Source organism: Homarus americanus, unplaced genomic scaffold, assembly GCF_018991925.1.
Source record: "Homarus americanus isolate GMGI-L3 unplaced genomic scaffold, GMGI_Hamer_2.0 scaffold60244, whole genome shotgun sequence".
NCBI classification, from domain to species: domain Eukaryota; kingdom Metazoa; phylum Arthropoda; class Malacostraca; order Decapoda; family Nephropidae; genus Homarus; species Homarus americanus.
This window is the reverse complement of record NW_024733902.1, coordinates 41,096-46,338: the sequence shown is the minus strand read 5'-3', so window position 1 is coordinate 46,338 and position 5,243 is coordinate 41,096. Positions and strand designations below refer to the sequence as shown.

Below are 5,243 nucleotides of genomic sequence, written 5' to 3'. Positions count from 1 at the left end.
GTGTAAGAGCAGTGTGGTAGCCTACTATGTTACGTGACAACAGTGTGGTAGCCTACTATGTTACGTGAAGAGCAGTGTGGTAGCCTACTATGTTACGTGACAAATAGTGTGGTAGCCTACTATGTTACGTGACAGCAGGTAGAAGCCTACTATGTTACGTGACAGCAGTGTGGTAGCCTACTATGTTGCGTGACAGCAGTGTGGTAGCCTACTATGTTACGTGACAGCAGTGTGGTAGCCTACTATGTTGCGTGACAGCAGTGTGGTAGCCTACTATGTTACGTGACAGCAGTGTGGTAGCCTACTATGTTACGTGACAGCAGTGTGGTAGCCTACTATGTTACGTGACAACAGTGTGGTAGCCTACTATGTTGCGTGACAGCAGTGTGGTGGCCTACTTTGTTACGTGACAGCAGTGTGGTAGCCTATGTTACGTGACAGCACTGTGGTAGCCTACTATGTTGCGTGGCAGCAGTGTGGTAACCTACTATGTTGCGTGACAGAAGTGTGGTAGCCTATGTTATGGTGACAGCAGTGTGGTAGCCTACTATGTTACGTGACAGCAGTGTGGTAGCCTATGTTACGTGGCAGCAGTGTGGTAGCCTACTATGTTGCGTGACAGCAGTATGGTAGCCTACTATGTTACGTGGCAGCAGTGTGGTAGCCTATGTTACGTGGCAGCAGTGTGGTAGCCCACTATGTTGCGTGGCAGCAGTTTGGTAGCCTATGTTATGGTGACAGCAGTGTGGTAGCCTACTATGTTGCGTGACAGCAGTGTGGTAGCCTACTATGTTACGTGGCAGGAGTGTAGTAGCCTACTATGTTACGTGGCAGCAGTGTGGTAGCCTACTATGTTACGTGGCAGCAGTGCGGTAGCCTACTATGTACCAGTGGGCTTCATCTTCCTATCCAAAAGTTTGCTGAATGAAAGAAATGTCATTAGTGATGTATTTATTGGTACACCAAACAATTACAAATATCTTTAAAAATAGCATGCACAAATTAATGTATATAAGTTGGAACAGTTTACCATCTTAACAAACGTATCGCATTTGTGAGAATTTAGTCGTACAATAGTTAAGAATTAAACTTTTTTAGGCTTGTTCTTTTTATATTTGTTTGAAATTTAAATACTGGGGGTGACTTGGCTGATCCACCAGTACGGTACTTAAAGCACTTGTGTAGAGGCCAGAGGAGGACACACGGAGTTTATCCCAAGGTGGAACATTTAGCCAAGGTCTTGATGTTTCCGGGAGTCACATAGAAGTTCCGCATAGATCATCCTAAGAACCACCAAGTTGAACCACTATAAACATTACGTAAACCGTGAGGGACGAGAACCATGACTAAAGCCTCGAGTTAGGACCAGGTGGTTGAGTACTGTTATGGACTCCTATGGTTAGGACTCATGCTCAAGGTTGATGACTGTCGTGGGTGACCATATTGGGGTATACTGGAGTTTACCTTTGATCAAGTATTATATATAAAAGAACTAAATATCACGTAATATAGTTTAAACCCGGAGTGAAGTACAGAGCAGGAGCAGCAGCTTCATGTACTGATCTGTATAGGATGTTGTGCTCGATGAGGATCAGGGAAGAAAGGTTGTCATTATGGAGAGCTTCAGTAAACATTCTGCTTTCTGTATTTGGTAGAGACAGTCCATTAACCCCTTGTGTACGGGGTCTTCTCTCTGCTGAATAAAATCGTCTGGCATTAGTTGTATAAAAGTCGTATATGTAAGACCCATAAAATAAAATTTTAACACAATGTTGGTGTAATAAATACATCGTAAAGAAATTATTACATGACAAAAGTTGCTCCTGTCCTGGATGTCAACTATAAAATACAGTCTTGTTATAGTTCAAGATTTTTCGGGAAATTAGCTGTTCAACTAATGACAGATCGTTACCCGTAAAAGCTTCTGATCCTTTAGGAAAATAAAAGTCAGATTGACATGTGATAACCTTGTGTCAGTTGGTGGCAGTGAGCCAGTGGTTGACTCCTGGCTTTGACACGTCTCCCTCGTCACTGCCATCACTGCCACATCCTCTCACTGTCACTGGTACATTGTGTGTTATGTCTTGTACGTCACAGCCCTCAGCCGTCACGCTACACCGGGTGTCTTGAACCAGATAATGTGTGTTGTGCGTCCCAGGAGAGTTGTCGTGCTCTAGGTGGAGGGGCAGAAGGATGAGGATATTGGTAATGAAGGAACATTCTGGTGATATATGCTGCAATGTATGAATCGAGACCCAGAATTCTCATTGGGAGACATCTTGTTTATACTCCTAGCTGAGGTTAACAGTAAACCATGGGTAATGGATGATCCCTCCTCCCCCCACCACCTTTAACTAGAATATATATCATAATATGTGGAGTTTACCTGAACACGAGCTGGTGATCATAAAGTGCTGCCGTCACCACACCTTTACATCAGTCCTTTACGGGGACCAGACGCCAACTATTACATGTACCAGGATTACCCACACCACATCTCCTCTTTATGATCCTCTCCAGAAGTGTTCGTCAAACTATGATCCAGTTTGGTTAAATATTTTCCCGGCATTATCACATTATCAAAAAAGTTTACATCATTTTCAATCCTCGTTGTTGTTTCTCAGGTATATCTCAGTCTGGTGTCTCTGTTGTCTTTGTTTCTGGAGTAGTTTTAGGTCTTGATGTGTTATTCTCATTAAACTTGTACGTAAGATCCCCAACTCTTGTGATAGTTGCCATGTTGATGTCTGTGGAAACCGTCCAAGATTTGTATACAAGTCTGTTCACAACTGGAGGGCGAGTTGAGTTGAATACACTCCTGATTACAGACAGACAGACAAACAGACAGACCCGGAATGGTAAAAAACAATGAATATAAATCATAATGAACAGTGATTTATGTGACCGTCATGCTAAGATGTAAGGGATGAGAGGCTGGCTGTATTCATTAAGGAGAAGACGTCATGTGGGCGCCAGTTGTACGTAAAGACAAACCAGGAAATGGAGGGGAAGGGAGCACCACAGCGGACCACATCCGCTACAGCAGTAAGAATAAAAAATAATAATAATAATAATAATTAACGGTTTATTGAAAAAATTCTGCAGCCCGAAGGCTGAAAATATACATTGGACATAAATGACTTATTACATACATTGGTGGTTTAACAAAAGCCTTCATTAGAGAAAGGTAAGGGAACATACAGTGAACATGCAGATTAATGTAGGTGTTGAACAGCAAACTCGTAGTGTAGTAACTCCCTCCCAGATGGTGTTAGGAGGAACTCACGTGGTGTAGTAGTTCCCTCAGTTGGTGTTATGAGGGACCTGGCGTGGTGTAGTAATTCCCTCGCAGATGGTGTTATGAGGGGCCTCACGTGGTGTAGTAATTCCCTCACAGATGGTGTTATGAGGGACCTCACGGGGTGTAGTAATTACCTCACAGGTGGTGTTATGAGGGACCTCACGTGGTGTAGTAATTACCTCACAGATGGTGTTATGAGGGGCCTCGTGGTGTAGTAACTCCCTCACAGATGGTGTTATGACGGGCATCACGTGGTGTAGTAATTCCCTCACAGATGGTGTTATGAGGGGCCTGACGTGGTGTAGTAATTCCCTCACAGATGGTGTTATGAGGGCCTCACGTGGTGTAGTAATTCCCTCACAGATGGTGTGATGAGGGACTTGACGTGGTGTAGTAATTCCCTCACATATGGTGTTATGAGGGACATGTGGTGTAGTAATTCCCTCACAGATGGTGTTATATGAGTGAGGTTTGGTCTTAGGCCTTCCTATCGTAGACGGATTAACACATCGCTGGTTGTTGTTGGGTCTCACGGGCCGTTATCACTGGGTACCTGGGACCTCACTGTGTGAAGGTTAACTTGGGTACGACTGTTACTGTTGAGTTGTTCTCACTGACTTAAGCACTGTTCACCACTGTTCACCTCTGTTTAACACTGGTTCCGTTCCTTTCCTAAATGAAATTGTAACTTCTGGCGAGAACTTGTTGATATTCCGGTGGGGAGGAGGGTTCAGGGGAGGGGGTTGGTATGGGACAACTTAACAGTTGACCTGGCTGCTCCGAGAGGAGCGCCAGGTACGTCTTGACCCTTCGGTGGTCAAGGATGTAGTGTGTGTGTGTGTGTGGGTTGTTTCCGCCACCTTCACTCAATAGGAAAAGGCTTGGAAAGGTAATATATATATATATATACCAAAGTACAAGTACTCGTATACTGTAGATAGATACATACAGTAAACATTACACAGGTATATTTCCTTCCATGGTGGAGAGGTTAAAGGAAGGTGTATGGCGACCTGTGGTGTAATGGTCAGCATGCTCGCTTCACAAGCGAGCGGACCCGGGTTCGATCCCCGGGCAGGGTGAAACTATGTTAAAGTTTCTTTACGCCATTTGCCTCTGTCTACCCAGCAGTAATTGGGGACCTGGATGTTAATCGATTTGCGGATCGTATTCCGGGGTGATGGTTCGACAGTGCAGAGTGCAGTTGGCGAGTTGTCTGGTCTTCTCGGACTATTCCTTGGCATTGGGTCATGCAACTCGTTAACTCATGGTGTGGTTGTTGTATTGATAACAGCTTATACACCTTCAACAAATTCACACCTAGGACAGCCATCCTCGTACACGAGGGGCAACAAAAAAAAAGGGCTAGTTTAAAGACTGTGTTATATCTCAGCGCCTAACACAGCGGTCTCCATAACAGTCCTCGTTAAGTGACGGGAGAAAAGTTATCGATTCATGTAACCTTTTATAGCAAACTGACAGGCTAATATCTCACTAGGGGGGTGACTCTTTATGTGAGGTGGGGGTGAAGGTGGGCCTCATAGGTCAGCCGGATAGTTTGGGGTGATACCAATGCAACACACTATCCTAAGCCCCAATACAACACACTATACTAAGCCCCAATATAGCACACTATATTAAGCCCCAATACAACACACTATACTAAGCCCCAATACAACACACTATACTAAGCCCCAATACAACACACTATACTGAGCACCAATACAGCACACTATACTAAGCCCCAACACAACACACTATACTGATCACTAATACAACACACTAAACTAAGCATCAATACAACACACTACACTAAGCACCAATACAACACACTATACTAAGCACCAATACAACACACTACACTAAGCACCAATACAACACACTACACTAAGCACCAATACAACACACTACACTAAGCCTCCGGTACACAAGGAGGCAGCAT

General features: G+C 44.2%; 1 non-coding gene across 1 annotated transcript; it reads left to right on the top strand.

Moving 5' to 3' along the window:
• The first annotated feature begins 4,310 nt into the window (after nt 1-4,310).
• Nucleotides 4,311-4,384, top strand: Trnav-cac. Its single transcript has one exon. It is a non-coding gene; the product is annotated as a tRNA-Val (tRNA).
• Nucleotides 4,385-5,243: the final 859 nt, after the last annotated feature.